At 38.5% G+C, this 23080-nt stretch overlaps 1 long non-coding RNA gene across 2 annotated transcripts in view; it reads left to right on the top strand.

Moving 5' to 3' along the window:
* LOC146655393 (uncharacterized) overlaps positions 1–23080 on the top strand; it is a 44807-nt gene that overhangs the window by 6553 nt on the left and 15174 nt on the right. The window contains exons 2-4 of one of the 2 annotated variants that reach the window (XR_014914299.1): positions 3979–4150; positions 8943–9054; positions 10888–11030. This is a non-coding gene — a long non-coding RNA (uncharacterized LOC146655393). The remainder of the gene's footprint in view (positions 1–3978; positions 4151–8942; positions 9055–10887; positions 11031–23080) is intronic. The other variant, XR_014914298.1, reaches the window with a different exon arrangement.

Here is a 23080-nt window from a genome sequence, read left to right as displayed (position 1 = left end):
TTGTTTTTATATGGAAGCATTAGATTTCGTGATAGCTTTTTAATCCTGCCTGCGGGGTACATTAAATGCCTGCAAACCTTCGTCCAGGAAACTAACAATTATACTCAATTGGAGCATATGGAAACCGCAGCTATTCAAAAAAAAAGAAAGAAAAGAAAAGATGGGGCCTAAGCTGAGGAACTGCCTCATACATCATTACACAATATTGCTTATAGTGTTCCTGTTTATGCCCCTAATTCAACGTCTTACTTTCTAAAACTTTAGTTCAAATTAAATCTGGATTTGCACAGCTGTAACATTATTAGATTTCTCAGTTCAAAAATGTCTCTTGAATCGGTGCATACAATATAGGTACTAAAAGCAAAGACTTATATTCTGAATTATCTTCATATGTATTTTCTCTCTGGACCATAAACTTTTCAGCTCCTTTAAGTCTACAATCTGCTAAAGATGTTTTTAATGGCATTTGCAATTCTTCAAAAATCACAGTCTTAGAATATTGTACTGTGTTTAGGGGCTATAGCTGTGTGGGACTAGATCAGATTTAAGCCATTTCTTTACATAATCTTTCGACTTAAATGTTCATTTGCAAATATATATTTCTAAACATACAGTTTTACATTCCCTGTATTATCTGCAGCCTTAGCAAAATTACGGCTAGATGAAGATCTTCCTGTTCTTCCTGTTCTGTGTTTTGAGGCCAATGTCACTGTGACCTTCTCACCCTGATTTCTATATAGTAGCCACACCTCATACTTCCTGGATGAAAAAACAACAAAGCAGTAAATACAGCGCGGCGGCCGAGCAGCAGGCTGAGTTCACTCAGACGCTCACTACTCGCTAACTGAATCTGACTCCAACTGCCACTCACACAAAACTTATTTAAGTATCTTGTTCTTTAGTGATTTCTCGGAGGTGAGGGAACTGCCCGCTGAACTGAGAGTTTATTTTGTGGGCCAACTCTTTTCGCCACCATAAGCCACTGCAGTATGTTTAGATTTGCCCCAAAATCAAACTTTAGGTAAATTCTTCCGTAGCTCAGAGGAGAAAAGAGGCCATTACTGTATTTGAGTTTGCTATACACCAACCTACTGTGAAGCTATTTAGGATTTCATGATCAGGTTGCTTATTCTTATTACTAATGGTTTCCATATATTAGTCAATACAGTAGAGCTCATGACTTAAGTACACGTACGACTAAGTTGCCATTAGTGGATCTGCACGTTTTTTTCATCGAGTGTATTATTCTCTGACGTGCCTCTACAGACCACCCCGATAAAGAGCGAGACGAGCAGATAATGATACAGAACACGAGCTACGACGTATATCAGCTCTGGAGGTCCGTTCTAGTGAAGATGCGGCTGCTGGACGGTGAAGGGATGATGAGCTTTCACATAAGCAAGAGGGGGATTACTGTCAATTGCTCCTAAATTGCAATAATACCCGCTGCGGGGCCACCCACGCATGTGCTGAGAGACAAGTGATAAATTGCTACATATGTCCATTCCACAGTGGCAACTACTGATACCAGCACACTGCCCTCAACAATCTCCATTCCTTAATGCTGCCTGTCGTACGGAAACAAGCTTTTACTGTAAGAGGTATTAAAAATCTAAAATTTAAACTTGGTTATGCGGGTTCAAAATAGTGGGCTGTCTCGTTTCCTTAATATGTATGGCAGGCTAAATATTTTTGTGAAAATCATAAAAATATCTCTAAATAATTAAGATCTGAGAAGTAGTTGAAAGTGCGCCTTTTACATTCACCTTAAAAATCCAGTTAAAGTTTAAACAGGATATATAAACAGCACAGGACCCCATTTTAAAGAATTCCTCCACATAAGGAAATTCTTTGCCGCTCAAGATAAACATGGCCTATCGTGTTTTGAAACTAAAACCTTCTGTGTGTTCTCATGAAGGAATAAATGGTAATTATTTCAGATCAAATCATTCCTCTGCCAAAGAGCCAAGCAGATGGCTAATCCAGTCTCAATATCTAATCAGAGCAGTCATCCTAATGACAGTATAATTTCATAAGAGGCCTTTGTCTCAGAATATTCAGGAGCAGCATGGGGAGATCGGAGATATTCATCATCAGCACAGATTGGAAACAGGCTCTAATAAATGACACATTTGCTTCCTGCCTGTCTGTGTAAGAGGAATGGTAGAATGCAGTGAATGTGGTACAGTGGGCTTGATTGTGTTGGTGTGTGTGTGGAGAGGCGGTGGCATGGTTGGAGTGTGTGGGTGGTGGACAGCTGCTGCACGGCTCTCCGTGTGCTTTTCTGAATATGCACGTGTATGTGTGATATGTGTACTGGTGTGTGTGCGTGGATGTAAAGGATGTGTGTGTCTGCCTGTGTTGTGTGTGTCCTTCAGAGTTTGGTTTAACTAATAGATGAGGCATTAATGTAGAATTTACACCTTGAGGTCAGGGCAGCAAAAACCTAATGAGTGCATGCCATGCAGCTGGTGTCTCAAACGTGTGCGTCTTTTCTTGCAGTTGTGTTTTAGTGCACTTTGATCATTTTCACATTTGTTTTTCTAGAGCAACAATGATGAATGTCTAATTCAAGCAAAAAAAAAAAAGGAATAAAGAGAAATGACAGCTATAAAATCACATGTGGCAGTAAAATCCAGTCCTGTTCCCGAGTGTGCATCGCATGGAGACATCCACCTGTGAAAAGACATATTATTTACAGCACAGCGGGAAGTCACAGCAGCCCAGCATGGACAGATAAAAAATATATACACGCATGAAGGCAGGATATTCTTTTAGCCAGCTCAATGCTCTGTGCTGTTTATCATGTCGAGTCTCAGCTCGATATTTCCGGCAAACTGCATGAAGCCTGACGTTGTGCTTCTACCTGGGGAAGGAGTGTCCTGGGGTGAGGAAGCGATTGCGACACACACACTCACACAAACACTTGTACACAAACACTAATACACAGTGAACTGGGGCCTGACTTCCTTACTCGTTCGCGCGTTATAGACGAGCAGACGTTAAATTCATTCACCTCCACACGCACACACAAGCACAGATGCGAGCTCCAGGTTTGCATTAGGATGACAGAGGGTGGAGGCGGAGTCATATTTACATCAGCCAGTGTAATATTATCAATAAAAGCCAAGAGGACAGCAGCTTGCCATAACTCACTTAGGCAGGGAGTAACACAGCTGCTCAGAGTTCATCTTCCTCTGACTCAACAGAGGGGATGAAAAGTTACAGCGGTGACAAAGAAGCAGTGGGGAAGGAAAAAGCAACGACACAGAAAGGATAGATTAAGAGAGTGTGTGATACTAATTTACAGACTGATATCCAACCTAAAGCTATTTTACCAAGTTGGAAAATAATAATAACTAATTGATTTGTGTGTACTGTTATTAGTTCAGGAAAAATGAAAGGCCTACAAATGCCTTGTTTTCGCTAAACGCTGATTTAAAAACATAATAAAACAGACAAAAATAAACAAGAGGAAATCAGAGCTATAAAACGATCTGTTGTAGGTGATCAACTGATTGTCAGTCTAAGTCCAGACTAACCTTGCAATCAACTTTTTCCGCTTTTGGTTTCAATCTTTGGTGATGTAGTTCATGGCTACATTATTATGCCATATTGTTGCTCAGCACAAGTTACTTGTCCAAATAATTTCACACATTGCTGTGAGAATACTGTAGCAAACATACGTCATGCAGTTTGGAGCACAGGTGATTCCACTAAACATTAGTTTGATCACATATCGTATTTGCCATAAACATAACAATATGTAAGGATTTCACACACACTATATCACCCAATCATCCATCTAATTTAAAAGGGTGTTCATTTTAAAGCTTGTCAAAAAACATCTGATTGCATGAAGAAACTGATTTTTTAAGTCAAGGACTGCGGTGAGCTGTTAACTTCAATGCAAGTCAGTATGAGTTCACTCTCATGCATGCTGCTAACTTTTTTTCTTTCTTTTTTATGTGAAATTAGGTGTCACGTCTCATTTTGGAAAGCTGCTCCTCAAAAACTTCATCACTGGCCTCCTAAGATCCACTGCGGACGCTGGCTGACCTCAGCGAGTGACCTCTCCAATCATAGATCAAAGCCGTCTGCTTCCCAGCTAGTCGGGTTAATCAGAGGACCACCCTGAAGAGCCAATCAGGTAACATCTTACTGGACTTTAAGGAATTATGCTGCATTTGACAGGCATACGTACATTTCCTTCAGTGATGTACTGGAGCACATGTTTGAGGTTTATAGGTTTTTTTCTAAGCATGTCAGTGAATCTGTTTTGGGGATCAAGTGCTTTGTTTTCAATTACATCAGTCATAAGTCCTTTTAATTTGCTTACATTAGGCTTTGAAAGACAAGGGCATGCACACAAAAGAAGAGTATGTGACCCAACTGTAGCAGAAGAAAAATAATTAGAGGCTCATACATAAAGTAAATAACTCTAGAGGGCTAAAGCCTCATATTGTAAAATCACAAATTGCTTTTTGTTTTACTACTTAGAGTAGTTTCAACAACATTATTGAAATACAAATTTACAGTCTGAAAATAATGTCCAAGAACAAATATTCCAGTCAAAATGGAGCCCGAATAGTGTGAGTGAAATGTGTGTAAGTGTCCATGCAAGTGGTTGTGTGTGTTGTGATGCTAAGAATGGAGCACTTGTATCACTTGCCCCTGTTTCAGGGGAAGTGACATGAGATACTTAAAGACCAAAATTGCCTCACTTAGCCAAACAAACTGGCTCTCCTGACACACACACACACACACACGCACACACAGACACACACACACACATACACACACACACTTCAACACACCAACACAATCTTACATGCACACACACATCTAGAGCTCTCTAATGGCCAATAAACTCAGGATGTTCGTTCCTCCTCTCAGGCTCACAAAAACGAACAGCAAAATTATGAGAGTAAACGGATTCCACTGTAGCTCTGCCTAATGACCACACACACACACAAAAACACGTACACACAGTTTGTGTGTGTGTGCGTGGGTCAGTGAAGGCTGAGGCAGATAGGATGTACATAATAACCCTAACATGGCTTTTATAAGCCTTCAGCTCTTTTGAAACGACCTCGACTGGGAGAGAACCCAGGCCTGCATATAAAAATACTGAACATACTAGAACATGACTTTGAAGTTCCTTCTGCTTGACATCAACAAAAGAGATACCCATGGACACATGTGTCCAAGCTATTATAGCTAACAGGAATACCTTTTGAGGTAACACTTGATCACAACCTCTGCTTATAAAGTCCAGATAATAGTTAATTGTACTTTAATAAATTTTTATTTTGCTTCTTTTTGAATGATTTTTATTTATATCATTAGTTTATAATGCATGTTTATCTATATCATCAGTTTGTGTAATAAAATAATAATTTATGGATTATAATGTTTTATTACCACAGCTATAACAAATACACTTTACTAGTATCAACATTTTATATTCTCAGTTATGCGTTTTTAATGATCACCACATGTTATTACCATTTAATAGCAAATATTTCATTACTGATCAGCGAGCCAGTTCTCATACCTAGAGCTTCAAATACTGCCAGTACTGCCTGTAATTTAGCATTGGTTCTGCGACATGGCAATAGCCAGACTAGTGTTATTTCCAGCTGACAGTATTTTTATCCAAATCACAATCTTTTCCTACGCCTAAACAAACGTGGTCTCAAAACCTCACGGAACCTCGAGTAAAAGTAAACAAAAGTGAGGGAAATAAAAAAATAAACAACAATCTACATGTGATTCACCCCAAACTTCTTTTTACAGATGTAAACACAAGTGACAACTTTGTAACATTCTAATAACCAGTTGATAAAATTATTATCACTTCATTATTTGTTAACAGTAACAACTATTAAATACAGTTTAATTATGAATTTAACAATTTAGGAATTAAGGTCATTTCAAAGTGTTTCCATTCAGGCTGGAAGTGATAACGAACGACAAAATGTTAAAGTCTTAAAGAACTCAGAAACTCAAACATCTTACTAAAAGTCATGAAACAGATGATTGTAAATGGCATACCAACACATATCTACCCTACTAAAGTCTGCACATAAATAACAGTATAAATGTTATAGAGAAGTACAAAAAATACACCCATGGAGTTTTGATACTGAGAAACAGACATCACTCCCAACAATTTACAGGGCATTTCCTTCCTTGTGTTAATACTCCCACCTCTCCCATTTGCAAATTATTGTCCAGTCTCAGCTGGTAAATTCCCTTTACCTCCAAAGGACAACTTTTTTTGCTCTAATCTCACCACAAATTTAAAGAATTCTGTCATTTTATATGGATGGGGAAAACATGGAATGGGTCATACACACTGGAATCGTGTGCATCTCTGTGTGTGCGTGAGTGAGTGTAAGACTGAGACAGAATTCAAGCACCACCCCCCAATACTTCTAATGGTTTCTTTCAGGACCATATGTCCTTTGCGTCAGCACAGCAACAGTACGGCCTCTACAATTACAGTCGGCTTCGGTGTGAAAGACAGACATGTTGTATAATAGGAGGTGGGAGGTGGAAGGTGGAGGGCATTAAGTTATGTGTGTAGAGCAGGAGGGAGCTGCAGAGCATTTTTGAAGAAGCAGATCTCCCTGTATTGCCTTACCATCAATAAATCTTGGAGCTCGCTATAGTGCTGACATAAATTAGCCTCCACCTACCCATCTAAAACCTAACTACTACCTAACCCCCCCCCAACCACCACCACACACAGGCACACAGACACACAACTAAAACACCACCTCCTACTACACAAACCCTGTTTGAAACTTTCTTGAAGCTTTCTTCTTGCACGCACATGCAAAACTCACAGCAGCAGAGACACCCACGGAGTTTGGGGTAATTAGTAGTATTTCTCGGTGGTGAGTGCATTTCCTCCTCAGGGTCACTGATAGCAAAACGCTTGTTAAACTTTATATTCCCTGATGGGGTGAGAAAGAGTGAAACAGAAGGAGAGTACACTCTCATTAACACAGTCCTCTGTGTGTGTGTGTGTGTGTGTGTGTGTGTGTGTGTGTGTGTGTGTGTGTGTGTGTGTGTGTGTGTGTGTGTGTGTGTGTGTGTGTGTGTGTGTGTGCATGTGTGTGAGTTTGAGCGTGCATCTGCAGCTGTCTGGCTGATGTCTCCATGCTTATAACAGGTCTTATAATGGTGAAAGATACTCATTAAGGTAAATTATCAAAGTCAGATTTCATTAAAGCAACAAGCAAACACAAAATAAATTATTCAAAGGATTTGTCTCAATTCTTAAATATATATATCGATAATTATTTACAAAGTTGTTTGGAAAAATAGATGGGAAAAAGCTATACAATTATTTAAGCCCTATATTTTAATTTTAAACAGTAGAAACACAAAATATTAAATGCTGAAACTGAGAAATGTTTTTCTTTAAAAGGCAAGGATATAATCATTAATTTAATGAACAACCTTTCAAATAGTTGTGCCGGACAACAACAGAAAATATTAGAGAAGTGGAGTCTCTTAAAACGTTGTGGAAGGATTACCACTTTTTGGGAGACTGTAAGAATTCACAAAGTCAACATTCAGATTTTTGTGATTTTATCATTATCAGTAAATATTATCATTAAAGTATTGTTATCCCAGAGAAGACTCTATACAAGCTGAAAACTAATACAGAATGGCCGCATGGCCCTCAGGCACCATTGTATTTGAAACAGACTACAGTGGAAATTATTGCATAGGCTCAGGACCTGTTTTAAAAACCACTGTCAGTGAATACAGTTTATTTCTGCATCTACAAATGTAAGTCAAAACTCTATCATACAAAGACAAAACTAAACTGGTACAAACAAGATCCAGAAACATTGCTGCCTTCTCTGGGCCCAAGCTTATTTTGCATGGACTGAGGCAGAGTGGAAACTGTCCTGTGGTCTTATGAATCACAATTCTTTTCTAGACACCTCATCCTCCAGACTAACGTGGAGAGAAGAACCATCTGGCTTGTTATTAGCACACAATTTAAAAAGCCAGAATCTGTGATTGTATGAGGGTGCATTAATGCTCATGGCATAGGTAACCTGCACATCTACGAAGGCGCCATTAATGCTGAGGAATATAAACAGGTTCTGGAGCTATATATCACTGAGAGAAGAACTGGTTTATTTTACCAAGATAATGCTCATTCTAAATATATTACAGCAGCATGGCCCAGCAGGAAAAGGTCCAAATGCTAAACTGGCCTGCCTAAACTGGTCCAGAATTGTACCCCATTGAAAATGATTTGTGCATTATGAAAACAGATGACAAAGGAGGAGATGATAAACCGTTGGGCGACTGAAATGTTGCATCAGGCTGTTTGCAATTTTTAAAAAATCACAAACATTTTAACAGCTCTTGCAGTGTTATTTAAAGAAACAATGGAAGAAATCAGTGCAAAACATGCAGATGCCAAATTCAACATTAACATTTTTTACCTTTTTTATATTGTCTTTATACTACATTTAATTGTGTAAAGGCTTGAAATTGTTTACAAATTATTGCACCGGTTTATTGTCATTTAATAAATTTTGTTATATTGTAGCAAAGTCAAAGAAATACACATATAATAATTCTGTAATGACTATAATAAATCTGCCTATAAGTGTTACAAAAAGAAGGAATTTGAAAGACATAAAAATGAATAAATTATTCCCAGAGTGAGTACCTCTGTGTACACTGGCTAACTCCATCAATATCGAACAATTTTTGTGTTTTGCAAAAGAAGGATGTGGGAAATTTTAATGGACTCAGCAAAAAAGAAGCTGCACTGAGGCACTTTGACATTTTAAAACACACACACTTTTGGGGAATTAAAGAGATTCTATAGATAGGTCTGAAAGCTTATCCTGTGCACCTCAGCAAATTCTAAAGCTCTTTTTCTTATGTGATCATTTTAGGTAATTTAATAAATTCCCAGAGCTCTGGGTGGAATTAGAAGAAGCTAGACTTTGGTCAGAGGAGAGCTTTTAAGAAAGCTGGGATCGTACATCAGAGGCCCAGCAGTCGATGGTAATATAATGAACGTTTACATTTACCTGCTTCTCACCTTTCCTGTTGGTATATACCCACAATCTAAACTGCACTTGTCAAAGCATCAGTCCAGTTTGTTTTCATAAATATGCTGTATCTCTTTTTTTCCATCTCTCTCCTCCATGCTCCTGCTCGAAAAATTAGATATTTGGTGTTTTAGTGAAGGGCTTGAGGTGTGGTTAGCGTACACACGCGTGTGTGTGTGTGCAAGCACATTGGGGTTGGGGTTGCAGAGAGCTGCTCACGATGCCAGAACTAGCACTTCTGGTTGGAAAAAAGGAGTCTGAGTTTTCGTCAGACGTGTAGGGAAGACAGACAGGGCGAGGGAAAGGCTTTTTGAAAGTGCAGTCCAAAAGCAACAGAAAACACTCCCTCTTGACCATGTGGTCAAAAATGGGTGTAGAGGGAGAGGCGGCATCTGGCGTGATGCCTGGAATGAAAAGAAGCAAATATACCCTCCTCGTCCTGCAGTGTGCACCTTATATTGCCAGCTGCAAACCGTGTGTAGACGAAGAGAGACAGGAAGGTAGAGGGAGAAACAGGTAGAGTCAAGAGCAAGACGCAGACAGACAGATAAAAAGCGGATCAGCAAGAAAGACAGACAGACAGACAGAGAGACAGATTCACATATAAAAGCGCCAGGAAGGAGTATACTGAGAAGCGTGGAGGCATATCATGAACAAGGTCAGAAAGACATCGCTTGGCAGAACAGGAAATGATACAGGATATATCTTCTCTCTCTCACTCGCTCTCTGTGCTCTCCAAGGCCTGTGCTGTAAGTGACAGCGCTGCAGAGGGAAGTTGACATTGCTGAAGTATGAATTTCACCCATTTGTGTTTTGCGGAAAACACGGAATCGAGGCTGTCTGTCTGGATCAGGGGCTAGGCCCTTGACCTTTTAATGACCCCTTCTGAGCAGACGGCAGGATTTTATTGGCCAGTCAGATTCAATTTATTAAACACTATGCAACTCTATTTGAAACTTCTTAGTTATTCTTTCCAAATGTGGTTGTGATATCCATTTGGAAATGGATGTGAAAGATGTTCAGCGTCTTTTATGACCACTTTTGGACCTCTTACTTTACTTTACGTGCTTTGCTTACTGCTTTTTTAGATAAACCAGCGTGGTCATGTATTTAAAAATAAAGGATATTTTTAAATACTGTATATATCATTAATCAGCCTGAAATGCTTTTTTAAGCCCAGCACAAATCCAGCACGTGGCCAGAGAGTCAAAACAGAGCAAAGGGGAGATTACTTGGAAATAATTGGAAATAAATCAATACAAGAGCAAGCTTCACATCAATGTTTTTTAACCATGCGAGGCAAAAACTGCTCTAAATATTACGTTGAAATAAATGACTCATGCAGCAGAACCCAGGCAATAAGAGGCCTTAATCTGGAGCCCAAATAAAAAGCACTAACATATCTGCATACACATGTATATTGACACACATGCACGGGCAGAACAGTGGGTAATACAATACACACAGCTATGGAGTGGTGGGGTAAAGTGAGACCTTCCTGTAATCAAAAGAAACGGTGTGCTATAATAAAGCCCATTTTGAAACGGTCTATGGCCTGAGGGATCAATCCTTCTGTTGGAATGAGGAAGAGAAAATGGACACTAAGCTGTGTCTCACAAAAAGAACAGAATAGAATAAAGTAGAATAGAGCGCTACAGAAGTGGATGATTGTACCGTCTTAATAACACTATGTTTTGTTGACTTGAGATCTCGTTTCTGTTCTTCCTTTGTCCTCTTTTACCTTCTTCCCTCTTCTTTTGTGGCATCTTCTCTCCTGATGTTGCAGGTTGCACTTCGTTTGCGAGTCTCTTGGGCGACATCCATCAGCTGAATGGATAGAGGCTGTGCAACAGCAGCGCTACAGCAAAAAGAGGGCAGAGGGTATTACCTTTCCAAAAACCACAGAAACACCAGTCTGGAATCAATCTGGTATCACACTACTAGCTCTAAAACACACACAAAAACACACATTTTAATCTTTAACCCTGGTGAGTTTGCTCGCTGCAATTTTTCATCTGCGTGAGTTTATGCGTTGTAGTATCGTGTCAGGCCCGGGATATGGTTCTCTGCTATATCTTTGACTTCACCTGCTGCTGAAGCTCTTTACCAGAGCACTGAGAGTTAACTGCTGCCATAAATAGTCAAAGGAGTGTGTGCAGTGATCTGCGGGGCAGTACAGGGCAAAGATATATCTGACAGGAAAAGAGCAAATCATCTCTCCTTGCTACCTGCTGTAAAAAATCCAGTTTCAGTGCTTCAGATCAGCCTTCAGATCAGAGACCAGTTGATTTTGAAGAAATCCCAAAAAAAGGAAAGCATGAGGTGTCTCTGGCATACTTAATTTGATTTGTAAGGCTCTGTCTCAAAAATAGATCACACATGGGCAGAGCGTTTACACAGGCAAGTTCATCATTACATTACATACTCTGAAAGCTGTACTATTTTCCACCTTTGCTGCTGTGGAATTTTACATCAATTTCAATTTAGGATTTCTTCTGTATCTCTCTTTTTTTAATTTGTCTTTGATGTGGCAGCTGGTCAGTTATTGGATATAATATCACCATTAGCTATACTAGAAGGACAAAAATATTATTTTTAGAAGGCTAACTGTTTTATTTATTATGTGTTTCATCAAGCCATATGAAAAATATATTTTAAGCAAAGTCATGTTTACTGTATTTAACAGCTTTCATGACGAATGCTGATCATTTTTGTTGGCAAACCTCCATAAAGCTCATAAGCAGGAATTATTTCCTAATTTGAACATGCTCTATTGAGTATTGGGTGAGACTCTGGGGCCGTAACACTCCAATAAATGAACAGACAGTGTATTGTTCCTCTGTGGCTCTTTGCTGCCTTTCCTGCTTAATTAAAGGTTAATTGCATAGAATAAGTCCGCATTTCTATTTCCATCGATGCAAAGCTGAGTTTGTGAGAGGGCGGCAAGGATATCTGGAATTTATCAACTTTACCTAACTCAGTGTGTGAGCAGGCACAAAACATGTGGGAGAGGGTATATGTGTCACACAGCATATGCACACGGCACACAAGGCACACAGACACACACAGAAAAATTCAGAACTCCCTCTGCCATTTTTAATCAAGAATTTGATCCCTCATTCCATCTGGGTGTTCTGACTTGGTGGGCTGCAGTGTGCACACAAGAACACATGCATACATGAAGCAGCTAAACACACACAGAGATACACATATATGTACATGGAGATGCAAACACTGATAGATAATCTGTGGGGTGGCTAAAGCGGGGACCACCAACTGCATGCTGAGAATTTTGCCTGAGCCATCAAGCAGCAGATGGTACTAGTCTATTATTCGACATGGTTTGCACACACGGAAAGATAAACGCATGCATATAAAGTTGCTTAGAAGCAATGTAATTAGCAAGTATTGGAAGAGCATGCACGAAGAGCTCTAGTATATTTCAGTGCAACTTCAATATGATCTCCCTGTTTCGTGTCTTTGTTCTGTTTGGGCTGATTTAGTGAGTAAATCCTTGTCCTTCTGTCAGAGGCCTCCTTATCCTTTCGTGATCACCTGTGCTCATTTAGCAAATAGGCTCTTGTGTGTTGCATGTGCATGTACGAGGACACAGGTTAAAAAGATAACATTTGGTGGACCACCTGCCAGGAAGCTCAGTTTGCTAAATACAAAGTCTCATCTTACCCAATACTGTGAGTGTGTGCATCGAGGGTTTACAGTTGACATGAATGGCTGAAGAGCAAAAGTGTTTGATTACTGATAAATGTTATGGAACAAGAACTACGTAAAGAAGATGAAGTGCAAATGACACATGCTGTGACTTTTTAGCAGTAGAGCTGACATTTGAGCACAAATCAAAACCAGACACAAAACCATGCAATTTCCATGCACAAGCCCTGTCATCACTTCAGTAAGATGTTTTTCCATACTGCTATAAACCCTAATTGTTACTGTAACTTCAACTATTAAAAAAAACAAACTTAAATCATCACTTTATAGCGACCACGTTATTAACTGATTTGAATTCTTAAATGAGGCCTATGGCAGGATCACTCAACCACTTATCACCTTTGCTTATCATTAGTGCAGTGCCGCAAGGCAAGTGTTACTACTAAAATGGCCATTAACAAGTTCTGCTACCAGCTCTTTGCCCCATAACCTGGAGTGTCTACATCATTAGGTCTAACTGGCTTCACTGATCATAACTCACAGGGAGGTTCACGTGCAGAAAAAAAGATGGAGACAGGTACAGATGGAAAAGGGGAGAATTAAAATGCTCAGTCTTCTATTGCTAAATGGACTGGTTCTCATAGTCAACTTGCCTCATTTACTTTCCTTCTAGGCTCTTTCTAACTAACATTCACACACATTCGTCCATCAGAGAGCAACTTGGGGTTAGCATCTTGTTCAAGGATATTTGGCATGCACTGGAGCAGACAGGGAACGAACCACCAACTGTCTGATTAGTAGGTGACCTGCACTACCGCCTGAGCTACAGCCATTCCATGTGTGCATATGTGCATTACTGATGAAGAGTTAAAGACATTAAGGATGGAATTAACAAATTTTTTGCTTTGGCGCAAATGTGTAAGGGTGTGGCAACATGTACGCTCTGTATTTGTGGGTCCACATGACTTAGAACCAGAGGAATTTTAATTGTCTGAAACAAAGGAGGATTTAATTTTTTCCCAGTACATCTATCTTTCACTCCTTCGCTCTCCTTTGCTTCTTTTTTTTCACCGTCCTTTCTTCCATGAAACAATAAAATCGTCTGGCCTCTAAGTTATGGAGAGCTTTTGAAGTGGCTAGAGGAGCCAGTAAATTTAGTGGGCACCTTTGGGAGTCGGTTCAGTGGTGCAGTGGCTGTACCTATATTTCATGTGTTCATGTGCTCGTGCCTATGTGTGTGTGTCTATGTGTATGTTTGAAAGTGTATGCATGCTCACATGAGTCACGGCTGTGCCTGCGTTTCTGTGTGTGACACAAATGTGCTTAGATTTGGTGTGTGCACTTGAATATGTGTGTGTGTGTGTATGTGTTCATGTGGCTCTCTATTTCATAGTCATGCTGATTTGTAGCCGTCTACATCACGTTTCCCAGGACACCATAAATCTCACTGGGCAAACTGCATTGGAGATAGTGTGTGTGAGTGAGTGAATAAAATAGCATGAGGTCTATGTATTGTGTGATCATGGGCACACCACTGACCATCTGTGCCTGTAGTATTTGCTATATAGTGATAGTTGGCCTTTAATAGAGGTTACTCAGTAAAATTGATTGGTAGCAGATGCATTCAATTGGTGAAGAGAATAAATGAAACCTAGACTGAACAAATGGGGAAAATGCATTTCTCTGTCTACCTTCTTATTTCTTTACTTTGGCATTTGCATCTCTGTTTTACAAGAAAGTGAGTTAAAACAACAGTGCAAGGAAAGGCAAACTATTTAAACATATATTTTGCATTTTCCACATTTTTGTGACATTACCTACATACTAAAGTGTTCACAGGACATATGTGGACAAGTATATAAAAGTGAAAGAATAGGTTGTTGGACAAAGCTCACTGAATTCAAGTATGGTAGCAATGGAATGCAACCATTCAAATTTCTTGTCTCCTACATATACCATGATCGGTTGTAAGGGATATTATTGCAAAGTTGAAGTGTTTGGGAACCACAGCCACGAGGAGCAGATCATGTAAAGTTACAGAGCGGGGTCACCGAGTGCTGAAGCGCATAGTGCGTTAAAGTTGCCAACATTTTGCAGACTCAATAACTGCAGAACTCCAAACCTCCTCTGGCATTAACATCAGCACAAAACTTCCCCGCTAGCAGCTTCATGGCATGGATTTCTATTGCTGACCAGCTCCTGTAATTGTGATGTGTAGGTGGACCAATACCTTTGTCCAGTGTTTCAACTACTATTTAATGCTAATGAGAAAAACAGCTGAGCTTTTGCAATATACTGAAGTACTGATGCGTGGTATCCCTCCCGTTGTTTGTTGCATCCCCAATACAGTGAATTTATGATAATGTATAAAAAAACTGTTTACTACAAGATACTACTAGAAAACATAGGTTTATGAAAACAGAATAGAAGATGTGGACACATAAATATGATATTTAGTGGTAAAAAGTGTGTTTATGTTGCTTTTTCTCCTCTGCTCCTTGTTGTGTCTTTCCACTCCTCTCTATGCTTCTCTCTCTCTCTCTCTCTGTCTTTGCTCTCTCAGTTTTCCTAGACACCTGTGCAGGTCTAATGTTTCAGCCGAGTCCCTGAAAAATAAATGCGGCGCTCCAATCTCTTAATCCACTCGGCTCCATGTAACCACGTCACATGACACCACGATGGACGCCACCGTCTTGATGCCTAGACAACACTGGAGGGAGTGATTGTTTTGTGCGTGTACATGTGAGTTTGTATGTCGAGTCTTTTAGGAAACAGGGCCAAGGAAGAAAGAATTCAAGGATACAGTATGGAATTGCTTCCCTGACAGTTTTAGCTGTATATTAGGTTTGTGTTTGCATTCTAATACTGTATATAGGTGTGTCTTTTTCATGTGTGTGGTTTAGGGATTGCATACTTTATGGCAGAAAATAGGTAAAGTTGGAAGACCAATCTTTTCTCATTTAAATCAAGGTCCATGTGTATGTTTGTAAGTGTGTGTGTATGCGTGTATGTGTGTTTTGGGATGATACCCAATCCACAGCAATCAGTCTGACCTCCACTCTGGAGTGAACTGCTCTCAATGATTAATGGATCTGCCTCCGTGCTTGGTTGCCAAGGCAACCCGAAACCGGATAGCCCTCAGGAATTCGCTAGCTCGCCCTCAAACTTACGTTGTGTGTGTATGTGTGTTGCTAGGCTGTGGGTGGGAGACAGAGTGAGGCTAACAGTGACTCTTTGGAAAGATGGAGTTGGCTATGGTGAAGGTGGGAAAGGAGGTCCAGTTCAGTCAATAAAAGAGGGTGATTTCCATTCTGCATTTTTCAACGCGTTATTGTTTTCTTAAATTTATATTACACATTTTAATGTACTGTCAACCGTTCAGTCTTAAACATTTGTGTCCAAAGCAAGTATTATTTTAGGCCAGAGATACCATAGTATGTAAAATTACACCATTGTTATGGGCCACCTCTGTGTCGGTATGTGGTTTAAATTACAAGGACCATTATTCACTTTCAGTGATCTGTAGTTTCGGCCAAATAGTTATTTATACAACTAAAGGTTCGTGACAGTAATTAAGATTCGTGCATAATTATTTCCATTTGCGTGTGTACATTACTATTTACTATGCTATGTGAGTAGAAGGTTGGGCAATGCCCTTAGTCCATTTGAAACTAGTGATGAGTAAATCCATGTTAACAAGATGGCAGCTCTTAAGTTGAAGTGCTGCTGCCCAGCTTGTGGATTGTATGCTTGACAGACCAACTTAACACTACAATGTTATTTTCAAAGGGCCTCTTAACACTTTATTGATCTGGAGACCATGGGGCCTCATTAGATGAAGGCTCTGGGTTAGCGCAGTATGCATGCAGTGTGTAGTGGTGCTTTCATTACTGATGGACTAATGATATACATCTATATATATATGCATTTCTTTTTGGTGAGGAAATAACCAGTTTCAGCAACAAGGAAACGCTTTTTTTGTCATCTTACATTGTACTGTGGTCAATTGTTGTTGTTTTTTTAAACTATAGACTCAGTATCTTTAGCGTATCTGCCCTGATTATCACATTTACCTTCCAATGAAAGATCCCTGGTTCAGGAGAAGCCACAAAGCCAGTTCCCCCCACAAACTCGCACAACTTAAAGTCTTCAAACACTAATCACAAACACTGTTGTGTGTTGAGGCACAGATCAATAAACAATGAGGTAAAAAAAAATCAAAAATTAAATAATTATTATTAAATAAATAGAATAACAAGATCAAATTCAAGATCAAGTGTTTTAAAACCAGTAATCATAGAAAAATAATCTAAATAACCCCTGTCTGAAAGGTTTTCAGTATCTATTGGTTCTACACTGTGGTGCAAGGTAGCCGCAACCTGAACTCACATGACAAAATGTGGTCAGGACGGTTGATGGCTGATGGCTTTTTGCTTTCTTTATCACCTGATTTTCCCTCATGCTGGTGTACTACTAGTGCCAGTCCTAAGGTCAATTAATAGGAGGGTTGTGTCCAGAAGGACAAATAAAACATGCAAATCCATCTGGTGTGACAACCATTTAGGAATGTAGGAAAGTAAGGAAGGAGCCAAATGTATCTTTTTCTGCGCTACAGTGTTACATGTATGTTTTCACATAGAAGTAGAACATAATAAAGAGTTTACCATAAGTGCATCCAATGCATTTGTTCAGATGGGTGTCTTGAATCTCTGGCATTGTGTTAGCTGAATGATAACTCTCTGGCATACACATATCGCAGATTTAAATTTTCTGCCCTGTCTTTACTCCATTAGACTTAATGGAGGAACCAGGTTATCAAATTCAGGATTAAATTCTGACAAATCTAGTGATGCATCTGTGAGCTTTATGAGTTTCAAGGCAATCAACATTTGGTGTCTGTTACATAGCTCTAAGCATATCAGACTGCTGGTGGATTTAGTTGTGTGTCATCAGCATAGCAATGAAAGCTGTTCTTGTTTCATGAGGAAGTTACTTTATGTCAACATATGATATATGAGACCCCACCAACGTTTGTAACTATAGACAGTATAAAAGATGGACTTAGCCACCGAGACATTTTTGTGAAGCTCCATAACAAGCCCAGCACCATTTTGGTATTTTGAAAATGGATGTGATGAGCGAGGGGTGAAACTGCACACTCATCGGCAAACAACCACAATATAATTCTCTATATGGAGTGAATGTTGTATTGACTGGCAAATTTATATGGTGTCAGCAACAAACTTTCATTTTGCTGGTTCACCTATTTTCCTACCCTCACATATGTTCATGAGATATGGGCAATAACCAAAGAATTCAGACAAGTGCCTGAGTTTCTTCTCTAGGGTGGCTGGGCTCAGCCTTAGAGATAGAGTGAGGAGCTAGAAGTAGAGCTGCTGCTCTTCCGTGTTTAAAGGAAAGGTTGTGCATCTGGTTTGGATGCATCCTGGTTGCTTCCCTTTACCTGAAAGTAGATCCAGAACCTGCTGGAGAGATTATATACCTTGTCTGGCCTGGGAACATTTCATGATCCCCCAGGAGTACCTTAAATGTGTTTCTGATCAGTAGAATAACTAGAATAACCTGCTTAGCCTGTTGCCACTCAAAGTCATCAGGAAAGCGTTTATGAAGGTCACAGTGAAAACATGCAGATACAGAAAAAAACAATTTAAGACAGAGCATTACTTTTTATTTCACTGAGACAGTAAATTTTAGGAATGCTATTTGCATATATTTGTTTGAGAGATAAGAACGGAACCTCTTGCATTGCATGCAAAATATAATGCTAAGCAATAATTATTGGTCAGTCTCACTAAAACAGTCACAAAGCTATAACTTAGAGACTGTCCAAAAATACTGTGTAATGTGGCCTTGTCTGTGTATCGTTCATATGTAATCTTTGAGAATTGGGATGTGATCTTTGAAGATCTAAACTTATCCCATCCATCCATCCATCCATCCATCTTCTGTTTATCTGTCTTAAAGAGAATATGATAAAATGCCAAAAATGCTAAATGTTTGATCGATCTCTTATAGAGTAAAATGGAAGATCTACTTGACATGAGGAGTGGTTATAGTGATAGAGTTTCTCCAGGAATGCTTGGAGAGAGAGAACTTCATAATAGCACTGTAGAATTGTAGGTTGGCAATCTTAAGTAACAAAACTGTGGTATTCTAAGTTACTCTTTTAGTTTTATAGTTGTAACATTGTTGAAAAGATTTCATACATCTGAGAATAACATGTTAATAAACTTTTTTTTTTTTTAATTTAATCTTCTTTTGAATGAAAATGTGGACTGTAATTTCTTGTAATAAAACAGGTGGTGTGAGCAATTTTTGGTGAAATTAATTTTTTGGCTAAGAAAAAGACACTTCACAATAACAAATAAGTCAGGTAATTTACATGATAATACGTCTGCTAAAATAAACATTGTCTACATTGTCTACAATGTTTATTTTACACAGATCATATATCTATGGATATGAATTTCATGGGATTTCAAAGTGTATCTACTTCTCAAAGATCCCACAAGTTATTAATAATAATCCGCAAACTCAGTAAAGCTGTTAAGTTAGAAAAGGTTGAATTCATTTAAAGGTTTTTAAAGTAATTTAGAGTCCAAAACAATTTTCTGATAAATATTTTGTTTTTACCGACTATACTCATTGCACACTTAAAATTCTTCATGTTTTCATGTACACATGTGTGTTTGTATGTTACTGTCTAGGTTTATGTGTGCATAAGCTGAGTGACAGACGCAGTGGGGGTATCTGTGGCAGTGTGTCAGGGATGTAAACCCAGACTGACCTGGTCTTCTATTACCCTCCAGCTCTGTCAGCACACAAACATACACCTGCAGAGAGACATGTTAAAAAGAATAAAAATAAAAGCATGTTATGCTTTTATTTTTCTGTTACTGATGAAGCTTCCTGTGCACTCACACTAAGACTGGTAGATCGCTGCTACTTCACCAAGATGATGCTGGTGTGATTATAATTAAGATAAAAAAAAGCAGCGGACACGGATCGTTTATCAGGGTTTTAACCAGGGAAGTATTATCAGAAAGATTTATATTTTATTGGCATTTTCAAGCACTTCTGAATGCAGGAATAGAAAAACAGACATTTAGCTCTAGAAGTATAATTAATTCCCAGTCTTTAAGTGTACAGTGGATTGTAAGGGTTACTAAAAACTGTTAGCATTTTCTTGTATTAAAACTAAAAATATTTGCTTACTGCACGATCTCATCGGTCCTATTAGACAAAATTTGAGTACTTGTGGGTAGATTACAATACCTTATGATCTAGATCTTACCTTGTGATCTCTGATTTGGAGTGTTTTAGTTAGATGGATACTCCTGTAGTCATCGATGCAACTATGTCACCCTGGTAGCAAAGTAAAAACATCAAATGAGTCTATGGTGTTTCCTCTCTTAGAACAAACTTGATGTTATCCTTACTTTCCTTAAGAAACTCAAACTTAAGAAAGTCCTTCCAGGACTCAAACAGCCCTGAAAGTGTTTTTCTGAATGGAATCAGACACTAAAGACAAGTTGCAATTTAAATCCCAGCTTCTGATTATTGTTATTATTATTAAGATATATATATATATATTAATCTAAAGTGAGAAACTAATCACAGTACCATCAAACACAAAATTTGTACCTTCAATAGAGAATCTGGTAACAGCCAGAAATCCAAAAACGACTGTCGTGAAAGTTAATTTAGTCACATGTACTTACATAAAAGTGATGTTTATTATTAAATGCTAAAAAATATACTTGTTTGATTTTTGAGAGTGTTAGAATAAATGTAATTGTACCTATTTGTTGGTAAACATATTTGCAATAATTATATTACAGTTATACCTTTTTTCTACTCTCAAATTATTTATACCTTTAAAAAAAACTCATAATTCTCAGGTTTTCATATTCCAGCTGTAAAATGTAATTTTGAACATGAAATATTATCCAATTTAATAAACTATTTTAGGTTTCATAGATAAAGTCTTTTTTGTCTATAAACTGAGTGGATGTTAATACATTAACTTTACACAGTCCATAAACACAGTAACAGTGTTGGAGACAACTAATACATTCAGTGCCTCCATAATGTGGCTGTGGCTCACAAGCGAGTTAAAAGTGCTTAGACGCAGAAAAAAATGAATGTGTGTGTGAATAGGTGAATGAAGATTATAATAAGAAAGTGCTTTGAGTCCTCAAGTAAAGCTGAAAGGAACTAGATAAGTATCGGTCTATTTACCTTAAACTTAGTGACGTAAGTCATTAATCTAGGAGGTTATACAGACCTACATATGCACACATGATTTGCAATGCCATTCGTTTAGGTGCGGTGAACAGGCAATCTTAATCCACTTATCCAAACTGTTTAGCTTCTGACGCTTCTGATATATATGCAAATCATATGTATAATGTATGTAAAATCACGAGTTGTAAAACAAATCTTTAAATGTTAATGGTAACTGAGTAAAGGGCTTTTGAAAGTACACACACATAATAAAACACAATACTTTGATAATACTTTGGGGTGGGATAAATGAACAAAAATGAAATCAAAATGTTTTTGTCTTTAAATATTTAAATACACATTTTAATCAGAATTTATACAAACAGGAGCTTCTGGCAGAAGAAGTGTAAGTAGGCAGAAGAAAATGAACTCTACACTGAGCACTGCCAGATATACAGTGGTAAATATATGTGTAAGTGTGTGTGTGTGTTAATTTGATGTGTCTATAAACAAACTGAAGTCAAAGAAAGTTTAAGTGGACAAACTGTACAGCAATCAAAAGCAGTTATGGAACATCTGTCATGTCTTTTCATCTGAAATAGTCAAGGTGGGGAAAAAAAGAATCTACATGAACAGTCCAGTGACTGTTGCTTGTGTGCATACTTGAATCAAATTAAAATGAAGGTCTGGTAGCTTTTCCCCAAACAGTCTCTGTATTTGCGAGCATCTGACTTGGTAAGAACAAGACACAACAAACATTAGGTGAGCAAGGCGAAAGAATAAGAATCGTGCGAATATTTACTGTCACTAAATACATGTCTTACGGATCTTTATAAGAAAATGAAAAAAAGGGGAAAATTTGCTTTGGTTTTAGGTTATGCGGGCCAAACGACAGAACACCATTATGTGACCCTTCTCTAGAATTAAAGTGCGTTGGGTTATCTGTCACAGTTCACTTCTACTGCATGGCAATGAACCTGAGCCAATCAATGATTAGACCGGTCATATGTTGATGAATACCAGAGAGGCATTCAGTTCAGTGGTATTAGGTTTAACTCTATCTGTCAGCCTATCTTTCACACTCTTCACCCTGATGCGCGGTTTAAATTAGTCATAATCATAATACTCTTAGGTCTACATTTTTTTTAAAGTTTTTATAAAGGTATGGAACATTTTTCCCCACTCTCCTATAGCCTCCCAGTGCTGTCTCACCCCAGTTCAATGTTTAGTGTATCTATGTGATGGTACTTTGACCTAGTTTATAAAATAGTACAAAAGAATTAGGAAAAGTATAATTAACTTTTCTGAAAATTGCTCCTCACTGATGTAACCAATAGTTTGCTCAAGTTTGATAAAACTTTACTAAAAATGATATTCTCCAGCTGTTTTAAGAAGAAATTATTATACTTTTAATACTGATTTTTGATACAGATGGATCATTGCTAAATAAATGTCTATTTGAAAGGACAATTTCGGTAAATACAGCAACAAAGGCAACAGTCCCAGTTTACTAAACCTTATGTATAGAACTGTGTGAGTGTATAAAGACATATGCATAAGCTTTAGTTTGATTGCACTGACACGTCCTCCTTTAAACATATGGGAAACCATGGGTTAATATCTCTGCATAAACACACATGTATATTCTCACATGTGTGTGCCTGACAAAATGAAAGGCGGCGAGTGGAGAAGGGTTCAGTACGGGCCAGACCTCTAGCCCTAATCAGGTTACATGATTAATGAGGGGGGGAAATGGGCTCATGTTGTATTAAGAAAATGTGTGTTTGAACCCAAAGCAGCGGGTATCAGCAGCCTAATGCATCAGCCATCGACTGGACACCTGAGATCCACGGTCTGCTGTGCTGTTAGCTCGGTCCCAGTGGAGAGACGCTGCATTGATTCTCCTAAAACTCCCTCACTTTCCTCCTGTTTCTCTTTTTATCCTGTTCTTCTTCTATCATTTATGTCCTTCTTTGTCTTTCTTGGATTAAGTTCACACCTCCTTTGTTTTCATTTAATTATCACTTTTTTCCTTCTTCACTTTTTAGTCTCTGCTATTTCAG

Source organism: Rhamphochromis longiceps, linkage group LG13, assembly GCF_057381845.1.
Source record: "Rhamphochromis longiceps isolate RC_006_pf linkage group LG13, R_longiceps_female_GT1.1, whole genome shotgun sequence".
Lineage (NCBI taxonomy): Eukaryota > Metazoa > Chordata > Actinopteri > Cichliformes > Cichlidae > Rhamphochromis > Rhamphochromis longiceps.
This window is presented reverse-complemented; position numbering and strand designations above follow the sequence as displayed.